Here is a 21,587-nt window from a genome sequence, read left to right as displayed (position 1 = left end):
CAACGTGGATTTACCTAGAGTTTATTACACTAAGTAAGTCAGAGAAAGATAAGTATCATAGGCTATCACTCACATGTGGAATCGAATTTAAAATGACACAAAAGAAGTTATTTTTTAAACAGAAACAAACTCACAGACGTTGAAACCAAATGTATGATTACCAAGGTGAAACCATGAGGGAGGGGTAAATTAGGAGGATGGAAATAACATATACACACTACTATGTATAAAATAGATAACAAGGACCTACCTGTGTAGCACAGGGAAATCTCGGTATTCTATAATAACCGATATGGGAAAAAGAATGGATATATTTGTGTATGTATAACAGATTCACTTTGCTGTACACCTGAAACTAGTGCCACATTGAAAATCACTTATATTCCAGTAAACATTTTTTAAAAATCGATGAGGCTTAAACATAACAGCTAAAACTGTATAACAAACTCTAGGACGAAATCATAGGTGTAAATGATCTTGGGTTGGTCAATGGTTTCTCAGATGTGACCAAAAGCATATGTGACAAAAGAGAAAAACATAAATGGAGCTTAAAAATTTTTTTTAAGTCATTTAGGGAAAGGACATTTGGTAAATCACGAAGGCACTGGAGAAGAAGGGACTCCAAGAAGTAGACTCAAACTACGAGGCCAGAAACAACGAGTTAAATCATACCACAGAGCTTCTGATGGCAATCCTACTGCTGTCACCACTAAGCACCAGGGTCCCAAACTTTTGGCAATGGTTACCAGACGCTGCCACGGATATTCCTGCTACTACTGCCCCTGAGCCTTGGTCTGGCTACAACCAGCACCGTCAGAGGGAGAACTCCCTGCTGCCTCAGTTCTTTAGGATCCCAATGCCAGGTTCAAAGACCTGAAAGGGGGTCTCTGATTGGTTGAGCCTAGGTCATGTGCCCCATCATACCTGCAATGCTGGGAAATGTGACATTTTCATCTTCTCTAGCGGGCTGTGGGCTCTGCCTCTTACACCAAGAGTCCTGAGGCAAGGAATTCCCCAAGCACGGCAAGAGGTTGGTGCTGGGTGATCCTCCAAGATGAAAAATACCCACTTCACAATTATAACTTCAGCCGCTATGCAGCACATAGGAGGCAATTAATGACAATTTGTTGGTAGAGTGAAGAGCATGGAAGATGGAAAGTGACTAACATGAGTCTACAGAAGGTGGTCAGATGAATGGAAAGGGAATAGCATCAGTCCCCCGTACAGGACACAAGAGAGCAGGTGGGTCGGTGATCCCGGCATGGCAGCGTGTGCACGTGCAGAGCTCATGACTGGGCAAGGCAACGGTGGCTGGAAGAGCTAGGGTACCAGTGAAGGAATAAAATGGACCATTTCTGTGTAACATAGTGCCGGGGAGTTGGGGAGGAGGGTTCACTGGTCTAGGATGGAACCCTGAGAGGTATCACCTCTTATGTGTACAGGAATGAGGCATTCAGGTCGTATTGCCCCAAGCCACGCAGGCCGGTTCTTGACGCTTGCACCTGAGAACAAAAGTCCACCTTAGTGGTGCATGAGCTTGAGGGTGTCTTGTCACATGTGGGGCCCCGCTCACCAGTCCCTGGGGCCCTGTAGCTACATCTGAGGGTCCGTCAAGAACTCCAGTGGTAAGTACTGAGGCAGGTGAGGGCACTGGTTCTGTGCCTGAGTGGAGCTTCTTCCCGGCCAGGGAGTCGTGATGTCAACTGCTGGAGAGGAGCAGCTCAGCTCCCTTGGGGCAGGTCAGTTATCAGAGCCAACAGAGCATGGAAATGAGGGCTGAGGTTCACGAACATTAGACCCTGCTGGTTGACCTGGGAGCTCCCCGTCTGAGCCAGCTGTGTTGCGATGCCGCCTGGGCTGCAAGTCATCCAGGCTTTCCACCTCCAGCCTTTCCAACATGAGTTTTCTGGCTTGCCAGCCGGTGGAACTGCTAAAGGCGATTCAGAAGTTCGGAAACCACTGGTCCAAAAGTAGGTTAAAGAATAAACTGGGATACCATCCACACATAAACAGATCAAGAAAATTAAGAACGATGGAGGTATTTTAATCACTGGAAGACAACTCAGGTATTGTCTGGAACTAATAACTTTAGTGTCACTTTTGCAAAATGAGTGTGATGGTTAATTTAACGTATGAACTTGGCTGGGCAACGTGATGCCCAGAGAACTGGTTAGGCATGATTTCTGGGTGTGTCCGAGGGAGTGTTTCCAAAATTGATGAGCACTGGAACAGCTGGACTGAGCCAAGCACGGCTCCCCCCTCCGTGTGAGTGGGCCCCGTCCAACCCAGCCAGGGCCTGCGTAATCGTGTCTCTTTCACCACTCAGACAAATACAGTTAAGAAGCACGTCCAGCCCCGGGGACGAGCCAGGATATCAGTCGGAGCCCAACCAGGAGGGAAAGGGAAAAGATATTGATCTCAATCAGAAACATTTGCTATAAAGAATTACTAACTATTTCTAGAAAATTCTAAGAGGGAATAAAAGAGGACTTTAAAGACTATCCCAGGCCTGAGGGAGAGTACCCAAGGAAGGAACAAATGGGGACTTTGGGGGGGCAGGGAGTCCCCCAAGGGTGGGAGTCAGACCTCATTGGAGAGGGTGTGGGGACAAGGTCACTCGGCAGGAAGCTTCCCACTGGGATGCCAGCAGGCTGAGGCCGGCAGGAAGGAAACCATTTCCTAGATTTCCAATAACTTCTCCAGGAAGCTGCTCAGGCAGAGATGGTGAACATTCTGGAAAGCCAGCTAGGGCATCTTCAGAACTTGACAGGATGCTGATGAATTCTCCTAGAAACTGGGTGCAGTTCCCACCAAACTCACAGGGAATCCCCCGGGCAGGGAGCAGGTGCTGCTGGGCTTGCCTCAAGGAAGGCAGATGGGGTGACGGGAGGGAGGGTGGCTGCTGCAACTCACCAGCCCAGTGCGCTGGGAGCAGGAAGAAGCAAAGCACACCAGAGCCAGGGAAAGAAGCCCTTTGGTCCCCCAGGGTCCCTCCAATGCCCTGTACTGGAAAAGCTCCAGGTGACACCAGCTGGCCAGGGGGAACTATTCCAGGATCCCAAGCAGGGAAAGAAAGTTGGATTTGGGTCTGATCATAGGCACAGCTAGGGAGGCAAGAGAATGTGACAGCTGAGCGTGGAGGCTCTGGCACTTGCTATCTGCGTGATCCAGCCTTTCTGCACATTGGTTCCCTCATTCTATAGCGGGGATGACTGCAACAGCCACCTGCTGGGGTTGTTGTCAAGATGAAGTGAGATAGCAGATGTTAATCCGTGTCCGTCTCTGTGCACAGTGGCATGATTGGCGCTATATTCTAACTGACTGGGATGACAAGGACGGGCCCCCGCCGTTCTGGTTCGTCAAGACGGCTGCCGGAGGAGTTTTGCCAGGCCGTTCAGGATCCGTGGGATGGAGACGGCTCCTGACTGATGTCTCCCTTCAGGCCCTTTCCCAGGAGTCCTGGCCAAGGGGAGTGCCACGTGTTTTCTCATAAAGGGCACTGGCCCCTGGTATAGTGGTGGAGGGCTTGATGAGCCCCTGCCATACCTTGGGGGTTTTATATGGAGCAAGATAAAACTATCCATGGTTATTTTCTTATTGAAGTATAGTTCCATGTAGAAGGGCTCCTTGGGGAGTTCTCATTGCAGCTCAGTGGTAACAAACCCAACTAGTATCCACGAGGACATGGGTTCAATCCCTGGCTTCGCTCAGTGGTTAAGGATCCGGCGTTGCCGTGAGCTGTGGTGTAGGTCGGAGACGCAGCTCAGATCTGGCATGGCTGTGGCTGTGGTGTAGGCGGGCAGCTACAGCTCTGATTCGACCTCTAGCCTGGGAACCTCCATGTGCCACGGCTGCGGGTGCAGCCCTAAAAAAAAGAGACAAAAATAAGTAAATAAATAAAATACTTTGTTGCTAAAAATGCTAACAGTCATCTGACAACAGGGGGTTGCTGCAAACCTTCAATCAGTAAAAAACAAACAAAAACGCAATGCCTCCGAGGTGCAATAAAGCACTTTGTAATGCAATGAAATGAGATACGCCTGTGCTTGTCCTCAATTCCTCCTGACGTGACTTATTTGGTTCAGAGGGCACCTGGGTCTGAAACGTGGAGCTTTTTGGGGGACCATCACTGGGGCTGGACCCCACCCCAAACAGCTCTGCTGAGATAATACTAGCAGGCACTAGCCGCCGTCCCAATTTTACAGATGAGGTACAAGGAAGCTGGGTAACTTGCTCTGGTTCCTGAGAGGCAACAGCAAGAACTTGGATACGTAATCACCCCTGCCCCACCCAGCACTGCTGGCCTGATGGGCCAGGTGGGTCCTAGGGCCGGCGACCGGGCCCTGTGAGCTGCGTGGCCCCGGGTGATGTGAGCAGCACCGTGGCAGCAGAAGCCTAGCCTGGTGACACGTCCACTCTGCTGGCATCAAGCTCCCCAGTGCCTCTGGGGTGGGCAGGAGCCAGGCCGTCCTCTGTGCGCTGATCTTCAGGGATCCAGCCCTGGGGTGGATTGACGGGTGATCCCAAAGGACGTGTCTCCCTGGAGCCTATGAACGCGACCTTTTTAGAAAAAGGATCGCTGCAGGAGTTCCCATCGTGGCTCAGCGGTTAACGAACCCGACTAGGAACCATGAGGTTGTGGGTTCGGTCCCTGCCCTTGCTCAGTGGGTTAAGGATCCGGCATTGCCGTGAGCTGTGGTGTCGGTCGCAGACGCGGCTTGGATCTGGCGTTGCTGTGGCTCTGGCGTAGGCCGGCGGCTACAGCTCCGATTCGACCCCTAGCCTGGGAACCGCCATATGCTGCGGGAGCGGCCCAGAAAAAGGATCGCTGCAGATGTAATTCAGTTAAGGGTCTCAAGGTGAGGTTATCCTGGTTCTGGGCGGGCCCTGAAGCCAATAACCATTTTCTCTATAAAAGGAGAGGGGGGAGGGGAGAAGGTGACGTCGAGACGGGGGCCGAGGCCAGAGGGGCCCTAAGGCGAGGAATGCCAGCAATTGCCAGCAAACACCAGAAGCTCCGAGAGAGGCCAGGAACAGATTCTCCCCCCGAAACTCCACGAGGAAGCGAGTCTGCCGACACCTCGCCTTCAGACGTGCAGCCTCCAGCACTGAGAGCAGAAATTGTTCTTGTCTTAAGCCTCCCAGTGTGTGGACCTTTCTGGCAGCAGCCTCAGGAAGCCGACTCAAAGGCTGAGTCGCTGCGTGTGCGCAGGGCTTTGTGGCCTTTCCTTCAGCCGGTCCCTGTTGGGGTCTAGGACAGCCCCCCGCAGGCTCTGCTTTGAGGGCGACCCCAGGAATGGAGGAGCGGCCCAGGCACGGAAGGAGCCAGGACTGAGTCCCCAACGAGCTGCAGCTGAGGCTCATAAAGCCGCCCACCGACCAGGCCGCTCCAGGTGCCTGGAGGTGAGGCCTGCTCGCCTGCAACAGCAGAGGGTGAGGAGAAAGCTGAGCGAGGCCTCTGTCTGTCCATCCCTGGGTCACGCTGAGGAGGCCGGAGAGCGACGCTGCGGCTCAGGGGGTGTGGCCCCCTCAACTCCCAGAGCCAGGTGAGTGAAGCACCGGCTAGGGAGGCCTGGCAGGGGGGTCCTTGGGCCTGAGCTGACTGTGAGGGCCCCTCCTGTGCGGAAGCAGGGTTCCAGGTCAGCCGGAGGCAACAGCCTGGAACTAGGCCACAAATGGGGGAGGGTGGAAGGTGCCGGCCTTCCGTGCCTGAGCTGAAGCGAACTTGGCCGTGGGAAGGCACCGCTGAGGGGAAGCTGGCGGCACGAACCAGAAGGTTCCCAGCTCCTCTGAGCCACACTGGAGGGCGGCTATATGAGCCTCAGCTGCAGCTCACTGGGGACTCAGGCCTGGCTCCTTCCGTGCCTGGGCCGCTGCTCCATTCCTGGGGTCGCCCTCAGAGCACAGGCCATGCAGCGCAAAGAATCAGAGCTCAGGGCCTGGACCCTGAGCCGGCTTCTCACAAAAACTAGACCTGCCTGAAGCTAGTGCCCCTCCCGGGCCCCACGGGTGAGAGGGCCTTCTCTGCTCCGTGGTCAGAGGCAGCAGGGAGGTGAGCAGTTTGTCCAGAGATTCAGCCTCCACAGATAATCTGTGAGGAACCGAAATGGCCACCCAGAGCCCCTCACCGAAGCCACCGTTTTAAGGGATAGCAGTGGCCTCCACGGCCCCCGAAACCTGTGGTCCGAGAACATGGGGCCATTCAGTCCCTGTGGGACCCGTCTGAAGCTCGAACCCCAGTGCCTGGCCCGAGACCCCAGCCATCCTGGGGAGCCCCCAAAGGGGCAGAGTGTGGGAGGCGCTCTTGTTCTGTTTTCCAGAAGAGTCGATAATACATCCAGGCTGGGAAGTGAACACTCTATGTTGTTCCCAGGCCACCCAGGGCCATTTGATACCGAGAACATGGCCCTGGGGACGTCTAAGGGCACTGCTGTCCCCCAAGATGCCACCACTACAGCTACTGGAACTCAGTCCAAAGGCAATACCCCTGACGTCACAGACACGTCGCCCTTCCCCAGGTCACAGCACCATCTTGAATAGGCGGGTGTCCTTGTCACAATCACACACTCCATCCTAGGCACTGGGCTGCTATCTGTTCAAGCTGCCACCCTTCCTTCCAAAGAAAAATGTCTCCAGGAGAAGTCTCCCACGCACCTTCCAACCCCAGCCCTTGAATTATATCCCCACTCGGGAAAGTTCTCTTCGCAGGTTTTCGCATTCACATGCAGGCATCCAGTACCTGCAAGGCTCCCCGGTCCCTGGCCAGAGCAAGGACATACAGTCGGAGAGACCTGGATTAGCTACCCAGGATCACCGCAAGAAGGAGTCTACACCTTGTAGAAGAGAGCTTCTCTCTTGACTGTCAAGAAATGTGTCGCAAACCCAGCCTCAGGCTCAGCGAGGGGGGTGATAACGTGGTGGCTAAGAGTGTGGCTCTGGAGCCAGGGCTGCCTGGGTTCAAATCCCGACACTGTCCCTCATTCGCTGGGTGATGCTGAGCCAATTACTTCACCTCTCTTTGCTTCAGTTTTCAACCAAACAGGGATGCGAACATTACCTGTCTCAGGGTCACTGCAAGGCGTGTGCGCACACGATGGAATTCCAGCACCCTGTGACCACACCTCCACCCCGATATCTCCTGGGCGACACAGCTGGTCTGCCTGTGTCACTGCGCAAGTTAACCTGCAGTGGCTCATTGCTTCCTCCCCCGACAACAGTGCGCAACGGCAGCTCGTGCTTCCCCAAAGCCCGAGGGTCCCTCCCTAGCAGGAAGACCCCTGGCAACACGCTGCCCCCTCGGGGCAGGGCAGAGCAGAGCATGCCCATTTGCCATTCCTTCATTCAGCAACATCTGCTAAGCTCGGCAGTGTTCTAGTTACTCAGGATGTACCATTGTGAACACGAGACAGGGACCTCTGCCCTCATTAAGCTTCTCTCTCGCCCAGAGAGACAGGCAATGGGATAAATGAAACCTACTGAGGTCAGACGGCAGCAGTTACTATGGAGGAAACAAAGCAGGGGAGGGGAGATTCGGGAGGTTGTCATTTTAATAGGGTCATTGGGAAAGACCCCACTGAGGTGACATTTGAGTGATACCCTAAAGGAACTACCAGAGAGAGCCCTGAGATTGTAAAGAGCATTCAGTGCAAAGGGAGCAGCCCGTGCAAAAATCCTACCAGGGAACAGCAAGGAGCTGGGTGGTTGGAACAGAGTTGAACACAGACAAATGGTAGTGTTTTCATTAATGGGTGTCTTGGTCTATTCGCGCTGCTATAATACCATAGGCCGGGGGCTCATACACAGCAGAAGCTTAGTTCTTAGAGTTCTGGAGGCTGGGAGTCCAAGATCAAGGTGCTGGCCGAGTTGATGTCTGGGCAGCCCCTTCCATCCGAGTGGAGATGTTGAGTGGGCGGTAAGCTAAAAGACTCTGGACTAGGTTGGAGTAGAAATTCAGGAGTCAATGGACTATTGATTGTATTTAAGGCCATGAGACGAGGTGAGAACAGCAAGGTATGAGCAGAGATAGAAAAGAGAAGCTCCTGCTGTGCGCTCTGGGTCACTGTACCGTTACGACATGGAGAAGATGATAAGCCGCGGAAACGGAGGAGCGGCCAGTAGGAGAAAAGGCAGCAGAGCGTGATGTTCCGGCAACCTTGCCACAGCCAGACACACACACACACACACACACACACACACACACACACACACACATCTGGCCCCCTCCTCTGAACCAGCATGAGCCTGCACCCACCGCCGAGGTCCGAGTCCCAACCTCACGGGCACCAGCCATCTGCACCGTGTCCCCAGAAGTCCTGGGCCAGGTTCACAGGGCCCCTCTTGTAAATTTCAGGTTGCCACACTGTTCCCTGTTCCCTCAGCGCAGGGGGGGAGCCGCTTCTCGCAGTCACTTCCTCGATGCCTCAGTGTTCCCTTTTCAGCCTTTCGGTTTCCCACTTCGCAGCCTCATCCTAGATCACAGTTCTCAGTTCTAATGTCTGGCATGTTTTTGTCTCCCGAACAGATCCTGGTGGAGACAAGGTCATTTGGAGAGAGAGCATCTGGTCAGAGAAGTTCAAGGAAAGGGGACACTACAGTGTTGGAAGAAGCAGGTAGGTTTCCTATTAGAATCACCAAGAATAGTATTAGAGGGCGTGACAGCGAGCCAGGAACTCTGGTTTCCGAGGAATGGAGGGGAACGGTCCAGAAGTCTGGAGGTGGCTGCCACAGAGAGCAGCAGTAGGTGGTAGAGCTGATGACAGGAGATTCTAAAGTGACATCAGGATCGAGCACCATGGGGGACGGAGTCAGTCTGGGGATGTCCTTTGCCTCTAGACGAAAGAGCAGCAGGAGTCCTGGGACCCAGGGGGTGCTTTGGGTGGTGCTGCTGCCCACAGACCCCCTGCCGTGAGAGGTGATCTGGGCGAGGGCTGTGCCCGGTCAGCGGGCGGCAGAAGGTCTGAGGAGGGATGCGAGGGCGCCATTCCTTATTCCTGGAGGAAGCTTGCAAACGCCGGGGACATGGGACTGCTGCCCTCTGTGGCTCTGTGTCCACTCCCAGCCTGTGCTTGCATGGGGGCAGGGCCCTCGAAAAGGTAGCGAGGAGTGCGGGCTGCACCGCCATCCTTGCTCCTCCCGGCTGTCCCCTGTGATGGGGCAAGGTGGCACCGGAGCTGCTGCGCCTCCTTGTCTGGCCCAAGAGCCACCCACCCCAGGACAAGGGCTTTTACTTATCATTAGAGCATCACAGGCATGCCTGGAACAGGGGCATCCAGAAGGCCCTCCTCCGGCCTTCAAACCTGTACTGGCACCAGAACGGGCAGGGGCCAGGCGGCAGCCTCATGGAGCCCCAGACGCTACGCAGCTCTCTATCTGGAGGATGCATCTCGGTCCCCTCGGTGGCCGCGGCACCGGGGAAGACCATCAGCGCCCTGCAGGACTCCACCTGCTAGAGGCTTTCTGGCCACAGAAAAATATGCCCCCACATGATCAGGCAGCCCAAGTGTTCTTGAGTAGGGAATCCAGGGCTCGGGGAAGAGAAGGCCGTGGGGGCTTTGCAAACCAAAATCAAATCTTACATCGCCCTGATGAAGGTGTCCCCAGGACTGCCAGCCAGGCTCACGCAGGAGGCTCTGGGAAGAATGCGTTTCCATGCTTCTGCAGGTCCTAGGCCATCCACTCTTGGCCACGGTGGGACTGGGGTTCACCTTTCCTTGCTGGCTGCGGCTGGGGACCGCCCTTAGCTCCTAGAGGCCTCTCTGTTGGTTTGGATTTGGGGGCAGGGGGGTTGAGATATAATCAACATGTAACGTGGTGTAAGTTTACGGTCTACAGTGTGCTGGTCTGACAGGTGTGTATGTGGCCGTGCGATGGCTATAGCAGCATGAGCTGCCACCTTTATCTTAAACGTGGTCCCTATGTCTCAGAGACAGCAGTGGCCCAGCCAGTGCTGCTCATGCTTTGAACCACTGTGACCTCACCTTCTGCTGCATCTTTTTCAACTCCAGCCAGAGAAAATTCTCTGCTTTTAAGAGTTCATGGGGTGGAGTTCCCGTTGTGTCTCGGTGAGTCAAGAATTTGATATAGCGTCTGTGATGATGCGGGTTCAATGCCTGGCCTTGCTCAGTGGGTTAAGGGTCCGGCGTTGCCGCAAGCTGCAACATAGGTCATAGGTGCAGCTTGGATCTGGCCTTGCTGTGGCTGTGGCATAAGGCCGGCAGCTGCAGCTCTGATTCAGCCTCTAGCCTGGGAACTTTCATATGCTGCAGGTGCAGCCCTAACATGGAAAAAAAAAAAAAAAAAAGAGTTCATGGCAGTTGGGAGTTCCCTGGTGGCTGAGCAGTTAAGAATCTGGCATTGTCACTGCTGTAGTACAGGTTCAATCCCTGGCCCAGGAACTTCTGTATACTGTGGGCTCAGCAAGAAAAATGAGTTCCTCTTGTGGCTCAGCGGTAATGAACCTGACTAATATCCATGAGGATGCAGGTTTGATCCCTAGCCCCACTCAGTGGATCGAGGATCTGACGTTGCAGTGAGCTTCGGTGTAGGTCAAAGATCCAGCTCTCATCCCACGTGGCTGTGGCTGTGGTATAGATTGTCAGCTTTAGCTACAATTCGACTCCTAGCCTGGGAACATCTATATGTACAGGGGCAGCCCTAAAAAGCAAAATCAATAAGTAAAACAAGAAGAAAGAGGAGTTCCCATCGTGGCACAGTGGAAACGAATCCAACTAGGAACCATGAGGTTGCAGGTTCGATCCCTGGCCTCACACAGTGGGTTAAGGATCCCGCGTGGCTGTGGCTGTGGTGTAGGCCGGCAGCTGAAGCTCCAATTTGACCCCTAGCCTGGGAACCTCCATATGCCTCGGGTGCGGCCCTAAAAAGACAAAGGAAAAAAGCCCTGCAAGTGACCCAAGCCCCCCACCTGAGCCCCGCTCTGGCATGTGAGCCTCAGGGGCAGGTGAGCCTCGCCTCAGCCCCTGTGTGCTGGCTGTTTCCTGGGCCTGAAACACTTCCACGGAGCCTCCCACGCCTGGGTGACTGGATCTCATGTCACCCAGGACTCTGCTCGAACATCCGGGCCTCAGGAGGCGCCGGCCCTGACCCTCCCGGCCACGTCTCCAGGATGGGCCCCAGTCTTGAGCCTCCTGGTGCGTTTGCGTCGCAGCCCTCAGCCGCCTGGAGACCGCGGGTGTCCTGGGGGTGGGGATCTCGTCTGTCTTGGTCACCTTGGGATGCCCAGCCCCCAGCGCGGTGCCCGACACAAAGAAGGCAGCCCCGTGGCTGTTGGATCAGTACAAGGAGGAGGCCCGGGGCAGGGTGGATCTGGCTGCGTAAGGTAAGGTGGCCCCAGGCCGGAAAGCCAGGGAGGGTGGGGGACACCTGTGAGTCTGCTGCATGGGTCATAAGACAGATGACAGAGCCTGAGCCTAAATGGGCGCTGAGGGCAACGTGCCAGGGTCCTCCCACTCACCTGTGCCGTCAAACAGACCTAGGCTTGAATTCAGACTTGGCCGCTCCCTCGCTGCCTGTCATTAGGCAGTCACTTAACCTCCCTCTCCCTTGGCTTCCTTGTGTATAACCCAGAGCAAATGGGGAGCTCCTGTCGTGGCTCGGCGGTTAACGAGCCCCGCTAGTATCCATAGGACTCAGGTTCGATCCCTGGCCTCACTCCATGGGTTAAGGATCCAGTGTTGCGGTGAGCTGTGGTGGTGTAGGTCACAGATGTGGCTCAGATCCTGCGTGGCTGTGGCTGTGGTGTAGGCCGGCAGGTACAACTCTGATTTGACCCCTAGCCTGGGAACCTTCATATGCTGCAAGTGCAGCCCTAAAAAAAAATTTCTTAATCCCCCCCCCATGCCCCCAATTAAGGCCTAAATGGGAGAAGTCCCACCATGCCTTGCGGCCAGCCTCTCCATCCCCCAGAGCTCCCTTAGGGAGAGCTCCTCCCTCCCTTCCAGGCGGCCCGTCCCCTGGGCTCTGGATCCCATGATCTCCAGCCTCCCCCTTTCTTCTCTGAGAGGCAGTGTCATGGGCTGCCTAAGAGCACGGGTTCTGGGGTCACCTGCATGGCTCAGAAGCAGCTCTGCCACCGATGAGCCAGGCCACCCGGGGTAGGTCCGAGCCTGGACTTCCTCGGCTGTGACCTTGGGCTGAGAATAACAGACACCGACCTCAGAGGGCTGGAGTGGGGATGAAGTGAGCCAACGCATGGATGGCTGCCTGGGGGCGAGTCACGGCCCCGGCCTCCGCCCAGGAGCGCACGACAACCTTGTCCCTTGACGCCACATGCCCCTCCAAAGACGAGCCTGTGCCCCTTTGCTCCGCTTCTGCTCCTCCCCAAATCTCTCCATCTGGCCGACAAGCCCACCGCCCCGACGGAACCAGTCTCCAGTGAGCTCCATCTGGCCAAACCCAAGGGGTGCGCTCGTGCTCATCTTCCTCTCTCACAGCAACACTTGACACAGCTGAAGACTCTTCTGGAAACGCCCATCCCTTAGCGCCATGGCCCTCGCGTGCTCCTGATTCGCCTCCTCCCCTCTCTGGCTCCTCCTCGGTCTCCTGGGTGGGCCTGCCTTCCCGTGCAGGGCCGTCGAGGGTTCGTGTTTCGCTCCCAGCCCTCTCCTCTTATCACTTGATAGCTTCTCCTGGGGTGACTTCATAAACAAACAGCTTCAGCTCCAGGGCAGAGCCCAGGAGCAGTGCCTCGCTTCAGAGCTGAGAAGGATGGGGAGGTTATCAACGGGCCTGCCGTGGGGCCACGTGGTGTGAGGATGGGGCGGACTGGGAAGAAGGTGGGCTGTCGAGTCGCGTCAAGTGTCTGTTCCCCCGACAGTGCTAGAGCTGCACGGGAGGCCCACCGAGCCAGACTGGACACTCCCTCTTGCACCAGGGCCTTCTGCCCAGGGAGCCTGGGCCGCTGCCGCTGCTTGTGGAAGCTGCTTGTAAGGACATGGGGTATAGGCCGGTTCTAAGCAAGTCAGGGCCCACACAGCGACAAGGAGTAAGCTACAGGCAGAGGGTGACTTCTCTCATTGGAAACGAGCTCCGAAACCCACTCTCGAGTCTCCAGCAAGGTCAGTGGAGGCAGCTGTGCAGAGTGGTGAGCCTGGTAAAACCAGTCTGCCCAGTTTCCCGCTTGGATGTCTGGCCTGGGACACAGGCCCTGGGACTGGGGACCCTGAGACGACGGTCGACACCTCCAACGGTGTCCTGGATGACCCGGTGTTCCTCCAGATGCGGGGTGGTGTTGCAGGTGTTGCCGAGTACCTCTGGTGAGAGCCAGCCTTCCTGCAGCGTCCTGATGGCCTGGGGACAACGGCAGGCTGACTGCCCACATTCAGTGGCTGGGAAGCCTGTGCCGCGCAAAATCCCTAAAGTGTCTCCAAAGACCCTGCCCTCCTGCGCCACTTGGCGTCTGGCCTGGCAACTGAGGCCCTGAGGCCCACTCGGTGGCCTGCGAGATAGCTGACTCCTGTTGTGAGGGTGGCGTTTTGTTTCTGGGGAAGAGACAGGTTGGTAACGGCAGGGGAACCAAGCAGTGTCCCACCAACAACGCATACTCATCAAGACCCGCATCGTTGCTCTTCTTCATTTGCTTCACTGTGCTGGGTATGGGGTGGCGTCACATAGTTGGGTTTTTCTACGAAAGTATAAGTCGATGTACAACCTTGTGTTAATTTCTGCTGTGCATCAAAGCGATTCAGGATATCGAATACATTGAATATCACAGGATATTGACTAGACAGTAGGACCTCATTGTCCATTCTATGTAGACTCGTTTGCTAATCCCAAACCCCCAATCCTTCCCTCTCCCCCTTGGCAACCACAAGTCTGTTCTCTATGTCTGAGTCTGTTTCATAGATAAGTTCATTTGTGTTGTAATTTAGATTCCACATATAAGTGATGTGATATTTTTCTAGTTCCATCCATGTTGCTTAGGTGTTTAAATTTGCGTTTTTCTGAGGATTAGTCAAGATGAGCGCATTTCCTGTATTTATCGGCCTTCCGGTGTCATCTTTGTGAAGTATCGCTTTTAGTCTTCTGCTCAGTTTTCTACTGGGTTTTCTTTCCCTCATTATTTGCAGACCTTAATTATACTTTTTTTTAACATGCCTCCTTTACCACATCCAAGTGTCTCCCACTCTGCGGCATGCATTTTCAATTGCATCTTCTCTTTATTATGTCTTTTAATTAACAGAAATTATTGATTTTAATGTAGTCCATTTTATTGATTTTTTTTTTCCACTGGAGTTAGTGTCTCTTATGCCCTAGCTAAAAATCTTTATCTACCCTAAAGTCATGCAGATATTATTCTGTCTTCTATAAGAGATATTGATTTACCTTTCACGTTTGGATATTAATACACCTGGAATCAATTTTTGCATATGGCGCGAGGTGGGGTCCAAATACATTTTTTCCCCATGTGGATATCCAGATGGCCATTTTCCAAAAAGGCCATCCTTTCTCCGCTGAACTTCAGTATCATCTTTGACATAAATCAAGTGACATGTGTCAGGTCAATTTATAGACTCTCTAGTCTATTCCATTGCTCAGGGTTTTTTGTTTTTTTTTTTTTTCATATCCCTGTGCCAATAACACATCAACATAATTACTGTGGCTTTACAGATCCTGCTATACGATGTAACCGCCTTTGGCTTTGTTCTTCTTCAGGACTATCTTGGCTATGCTCAGCCCTTTGCATCTCCATCTACATTTGATAATCAGATTGTCAATTCACAGACACACAAACACACACCCACACCCTACTGTGATTTTTATTGGCATCACATTGGTGCATAGATCAATTTGGGGAGAATTACCACCTTAACAATATTGAACTTTCCAATCCATGAACGTGATACATATCTCTATTTCTCTAGATTGTCTTTAATTCATCCGCAATGTTCTGTCATATTCAGTGTAGCAATCTTGCACATCTTTTGCTATATTAAATCCTGTGTAATGGATGGGTTTCTGATGCTACTATAAATGGTATCATTAACATTTTTTTTCTATTTGTCGCTAGTATATTAAATGACTTTGCTCATTAATTCTAATAGTTCATCGGTAGATTATAAAAATTATGTCTGCCCCACGTTTTAAATTCAAGCATTACTAGACACTGCATCACTCCTCGAGCCTCTGTGACCTACCATATCCCAATCTGCTCTGTACAGATCACAGCATCTATGAGAAGTCCTTTTTGGGTGGAACCTGAGGCTCATGAGTCCTATCCCTGGGTTTCTTAGGTCAGGAGCCTGAGATCTTTAACCAAATGAAATTGAGAAAGAAAGAAAACCTTTTGTAAGTGTGTATGTCTTGTCAAGTACTGCCCTAAGGGACTCCCATTCTTTGTCCCTTGCAGGTATCAACCAATTTAATTTCCTTAACGGCGCTATGAAGTAGGTACTATCATAAGCTCATTGAACAGACAGGGACACTGAGAGAGAAGGCAATTTTCCCAAGGTCAGCCAACACATTAGTGGGCTAAGCTTGACACCACTGGGCCACTCCCAGTCTATAGAGTTAAATTCTTCTGCCTGGCTCTCTCCACCTCCGCATCCTGAACCCTGGCTTTTCCTCAAGTCACCAGTCCACCTGCAGTTGGCTACTTCTGAGAATTAAAGGTGGGGGGCAATCAGGGAGAGCTTCATGGAGGTGAGCTGGGCTTTAAAGGTTGAGGATTTGAGCATGTCAAGACGACATGGGCAAGAGTCTCAAAGACACGGAGCAAAAACATAGAGGAATACAGAGGGATGGGTGGTTCTCAGTCTGGGACTGGTCTTGATGGGATCCAGAGTGTTCAGACCAGTTGTTGTCATCACCAATGTGAATTTTGCTTTTAGTGCTTTTGTCAGAATAACCATATATATATATACACTGCTGTTGATAGCCGAGTCATTTGAAAATGCCCTCTTTTCACTGTTCAGTCACTGCAAAGGGCACGCGGCTCCTGCAGTATCATTACAAACTTCAATTACTAATGAAAATAGTTGAGTGTATTTGTGTTGCATAGCTATGGCAACAAATTTGCTACAGCCTCCCTTCATCACTGTAATTTTGTCTGGCCTCACAACCTCCCATAGATTAGTAATAGCACAACAGAATACCTGTAAGCATTATCTGTGTGCTCAGAAAAAGTAAGTTTTGCATTTCTCTGCTTGGAACCAAGGATCTGCAAGAGAATGGTTGCACATAGGGCTGCGGTGCTCAGAGGGCAAAGATCAAGAACTACTGCCTTGAGAAGCAGTGAAATGACGTCAAAAGCGCAAGCAACAAAAGAAAAAAGAAATTAGTTGGACTTCATCAAAATTACAGAAGATAGCCCACAGACTGGGAGAAAAAAATTGCAAATCATATATTTGATTAGAGTCTAGTATCCAGAATATATAAAGAACACTTACAGCTCAGCCATAAAAAGACAAATCACCCAGTTAAAAACTGGGCAGGAGTTTCCGTTGTGGCTCAGGGGGGTAAGGACCCAGTGTTGTCTCTGTGAGGATGTGGGTTTGATCCCTGGCCTGACTTGGTGGCTTAAGGATCCTGTGTTGCCTCAAGCTGCAGCATAGGTAGCAGATGCAGCTCTGATTCAACCGCTAGCCTGGGAGCTTCCATATGCCACAGGTGTGGCCATAAAAAGAGGAAAAAAAGGTGGGGGGCCATAGATCTAAAGAGACATTTCTCCAAAGAAGATACCCAGATGGCCAAGAAGCACATGAAAACATGCTCAACAGAATTAGTCATGAGGAAGCTGCAAAGTGAAACCACACTGAGATCCCACCTCACCCCCACCATGAAGGCTATGATTTTAAAAACTGGAAAATAACACGTGCTGATAAAGAACAGAGAAATCAGAACTCCTGGACATTGCTGGTAGGAAAGTAAAATGGTGCAGCCACTGCGGAAAAGAATTTGGTAGCTCCTTAAAAAGTTAAACACACCATACAACCAGCAATACCACTCCTAGTTATAGACCCATGAGGAATGAACACATGCCCACACAAGAACCTGTACACAAGTTTGCCTAGGATTGCTATTAATGGCATTGCCCATACCAGAGTTCCCGTCGTGGCTCAGCAGTTAACCAACCCAACTAGCATCCCCGAGGACACAGGTTCGATCCCTGGCCTCGCTCAGTGGGTTAAGGATCTGGTGTTGCCATGGGCTGTGGCGTAGGTTGCAGACATGGCTCGGATCCTGTGTTACTCTGGCTCTGGCGTAGCCGGTGGCTGCAGCTCTGATTGGACCCCTAGCTTGGGAACCTCCATGTGCCGTGGGTGTGGCCCTAGAAAAGCCAAAAAAGTTAATATTCCCCATATGAAAACAATCCAGATATTCATCAATGCAGAAACCAGATGTGGTCTCTTCATACAATGGAATATTACTCAGCCATTAAAAGGAACAAAGCAGTGACACCTGCTACAACATGGATGAACCTTGAAAACATATGAAGTAGAAGAAACCAGACACAAAAGGCCAGATAATGTAGATTCCATTTATATGAAATATCCAGAATAAGCAAAGCATAGAGGTAGAAAGCAGATTTGTGGTTGCCAATGGCTGGGGGTGGGGAGGAATGGGGGTGGACGTTAAAGGGAACGGTTTCTTTCGGAGGTAATAAAATGTTCTAAAATTGATTGCAGTGATAACTGCACAACTATGAATATGCCTGAAAAAAGTGTACTGGGTTGTACCCTTTTCTGGCCACACCCACAGCATGTTGAAGTTCCCAGGCCAGTGACTGAACCTGTGCCACAGCAGTGAAAATGCCAGGTCCTTAACTGCTAGGCCACCAGGGAACTCGCCAGATTGTGGTCTTTAAAAGTGAATTTTGCGGCGTGCGAATTGTAGCTCAGAAGCTGTTATTTAAAAATGCAGCCAGGTGACAGTTCAGAGTCCTGAACAGTTGTACTGCCTTTGTCAGATTGGCTGCAGGTTGGTTTCCACGGCACGTTACCACCCTGTCATCACCAGCCTCCCTGAGCCCCTTGCCTGATGCCCTTCCCCCCTGGCTAAGAGGATCCCGTTCTGCCCTGTGCCCTCGTGATACTGGGGACATTTCTACGTCCTACTTGTCTGCTCCCCTAGTTGGTCACCACAGCCAATGACGATGGAAAGTCCATCGTTACTGGTTGTATGGATGTCTCCAGATATTTGCTCTCAGAGTCTGTTGGTTTGGAAGTTTCTCATTCTTCAATTTATGCCCCTCGTATCAGCAGCTCCAGCTACAAAGGCCTTCATTATAGCCTAATTGCCAGGGCCACTTGCCCTTATTTTTTATATTAAAAATCCATTTGTAAACGCGTTTCAGCAGCTCCACCACCTCAGCCTCGTTGCTAATTCAATCTCCCTCCCCCTCTATTAGCGCCGCAGGGGGCTGAGCAGAGCAGGAGGCGCCGGGCTAATCAGATCACTCGTTGGTCTGCACATTAGGCTCAGCAGGAACTCGGTGGGGGTAGCGGGTCAGACCCGGGGCGGATTAAATCTTCCCCCAGCCTCTGCTCTCAGGACCAGCCAGGGGCGGGACTCGGAAACAGATGCTGCGAGCTTGGACCACAGCTTGAAGGGGCTGACGGGGATCAGCCTGGGCCACCATTAGGCAGGGCAGCTGTAATCGTGGGCGCTGCCAGGGTGGGATTTGATGCTGCTTCTCATTTGAGCCGTTCGCGCCACCACTCAGACACCCGTCTCGGTAAAGTCCCTTCACCTCCCTGAGCTTCACATTCCTCAACGGGGGGTAAAAATCCCCACCTACGGATCCCTCCGAATTTTGATGCGGGCCAAAGGAAATTAAAAAAAAAAAACAAAAAAAAACTGGAGTGTGTCTTACTTATCAAGCCCCGCTCGAGGGAGGACGGGTCTGAGCCCTTGGCATGTATTCATTTAATTTCCTCACCAGCGCTAAGAGGCAGGTACCACCATGAGTTTCTGGAACAGACAGGGAAACCGAGACGGAGAGGGCACACCTTTCCCAAGGTCACGCAACAGGTTAGCGGCCACGGCTATCACCATATGGCACCATCGGCCATTGCAGCTGTAAAATCAAACTCCTCAGCCCGGCTCTCTGGCTGGAGGGTCTCCCCACCTCCTCCTCCTGAGCCCTGCTTCTCAGCAGGTAGGAGAGAGGTGAGCATTCTTCTCAAAGCTCCTCCTCTTGAGCTACCCTCCAACCTCTGGGCTCCGCCCTCCAACCTCTGGGCCCGCCCTCCAACCTCTGGGCCCCGCCCTCCAACCTCTGGGCCCCGCCCTCCAACCTCTGGGCTCCGCCCTCCAACCTCTGGGCTCCGCTGACCTACTTCACTCCTGGTTGCTGCCATCGAATGGCCTCCTGCTCCTGTCCCTGGAGACTCAGCCTGCAGGATCCTGGTCTTCCTCCTCCCCCAAAGCCAGACCATCGTCTTGGGTGACTTCAATGTCCAGGAGGACAACCCAGCCGCCATACTGTACCTACCAGTCCCGGATGAGTCAGGGAAGCACAGCCACGATGGGAAATTAGCCCTCACGAGGCGACAGGGGTGCTGGGAAGTGAAGGTCTGGAAGGGAGAGGTGGCGGATCAGAGCCAGAGCTACTGGGCTCTTCCCATGAAGCGCTGGTACAGCGAGCCAGTCAGGGGGCTCCGGGGGTCTGAGAAGCTAAGTACATTTAGCTGCTTAAGTCAGCCAAGAGTTTGTGGGGAAATCTATGAAAGCTGCCACCTCTGTGTTCTGTCACCTCTGGTAGGTCCACAACCAAGTGCCTGGTGGTGGGCCCGAAGCCCCCGGCCACCGCTGGGAAGAAGAGTTGGGGGTAAAACAGAGGAAAGCAGTCAGGACAAACCGGAGTCCTCTAGGCACCTGTGTGTCTGTCTGTCACCACATGTGACCGCGAAGACTTTCAAGGAGCGATGGGCTCTTCTTCTCATCACCAGTGACCCTCCCTCTACCCCTCCTCAGCTACCCCTCCCACAGTCACGACCCAAATGTCCTCAATCTCTGAAATTCCTTCCGCGGTCATCACGTGATCCGGCCACCGCCCCTTAGGTTGTTCTCATGGGGGGGTCTCTAAAGCACCCCACCCCCATCATCCATGCAACAAAGATTCATCGAGCCCCACTCTGCATCAGGCACGGGGTTAGACGCTGGGACGCAGTGGCGAACAAAGATCAGAACCTGTCCTCACGAGCTTCCAGTCCAGTGGGGGAGCCAGGTTCTGATTCTGCAGTCCCTCAAAGAAATGAAGAGTTTGTAGGAAAGACTCTGACGGTAAAGACGAAAGAACAGCCTGGGAGAAGGTGTCTGAGTCGGGGGCACGAAAAGGCTTCCTTCTGGATGCGATGGTCACTTGGAGATGCTGCGCTAGATAGAAATGACCTAGGCAAGGAGGACAGAGAAAGGGTTTCCAGCAACGGGAACCATGTCCATGGAAGCCCTGAAGCATGAGAACCCAGGATTCACTGGGGCCCCATTCACGCCTCGGCTCACTCCCAACTGGTTTCCGTCTAACCCTATCATGTCCCCAAACAATTTCTGTTAAGGTCACCAAGGTCCTCCTTTGTCACCAAATCCCTTGGTCAACTTCTGATCTTTAATCTGCCTGACGTACATACCATCCTCCTTGAAACCCCCCCTTTATTTTTTGACTCCCACTGTCCAGGGCTCGCCTGGTTTTGGGTAATTCAAGTCCCAGTGTGGGTGGGCTTGGTGGAAAGGAAGTGTGAGCCAAGAAAGGCTCAGGAACCCAAAACAGAGCCCTGAGGGATGAAGAATTTTGTACAGGAGACTTGGAGTGGACTGAGGTCAGAGGAAAGCCAGGAGAGGTGGCATTCCAGAAGCCTGTGGAAGAGACCCTCTCAGAAGAAGAGCAACAGGCCAGAGCAGCCAAGAAGTCCCAGAAGATGAGACTCTCTTTGAGTCTAGATACCAGTCCTGGTACCCAGCCCCCAGCCCCCACCACATCCCTGGCACAGCAGAGGCACTCCAGGTTTGTAGAAGGAGGGAGTCGATGCTTAAATGTTTCCTTGGTGGGTGTTCCTGTCGTGGCTCAGCAGTAACGAATCCGACTAGTATCTGTGAGGACTCAGGTTCAATCCCTGGCCTTGCTCAGTGGGTTAAGGATCTGGCATTGCTGTGAGCTGGTTGCAGACACGGCTTCAGATCCTACGTTGCTATGGCTGTGTTGTAGGCTGGCAGCTACAGCTCCGATTTGACTCCTAGGCTGGGAACTTCTATATGCCGCAGTTATGGCCCTAAAAAGAAAAAAATATATATATTTCCTTGTAATAAACAGTACAGGCCACAGTTGTTCACATGTTTGTGTGCCACGGGGCACCCCGAGAGTGGACTGCGCTCCTGTCCATACAAACAATTCAAGTCACTGAAATCAGCAAGTTGGCACAGTCTGGCGGCCAATCATTCTGGCTCTTCGCTCCAGATGGGAGGGGTCTTCCCTCCAGATGGAACCCCTCGAACAAAGGTGTGGCCCTGGGGCCCTGGGATGGTTCCCATAGGCAGGAATGCTGGAGCATCTCAGGACATCTGATTGATCCCATGGGTGGGGGCAGAGCAGAGGAGCCAAGAACCTGGAGAGGAGCGAATTGGGGACCCCAGAC

General features: G+C 52.8%; 1 long non-coding RNA gene across 2 annotated transcripts; it reads left to right on the top strand.

Moving 5' to 3' along the window:
- LOC110257769 lies at positions 4,862-20,858 on the top strand. 2 transcript variants are annotated; one of them, XR_002340736.1, is made up of 3 exons: positions 4,862-5,546; positions 8,522-8,609; positions 19,721-20,858. It is a non-coding gene; the product is annotated as an uncharacterized LOC110257769 (long non-coding RNA). The 2 variants fall into 2 exon arrangements; XR_002340735.1 differs by lacking the exon at positions 19,721-20,858 and adding an exon at positions 17,924-18,851 and having other exon boundaries at positions 4,863-5,546.

Source organism: Sus scrofa, chromosome X (genome assembly GCF_000003025.6).
Source record: "Sus scrofa isolate TJ Tabasco breed Duroc chromosome X, Sscrofa11.1, whole genome shotgun sequence".
Lineage (NCBI taxonomy): Eukaryota > Metazoa > Chordata > Mammalia > Artiodactyla > Suidae > Sus > Sus scrofa.
This window is presented reverse-complemented; position numbering and strand designations above follow the sequence as displayed.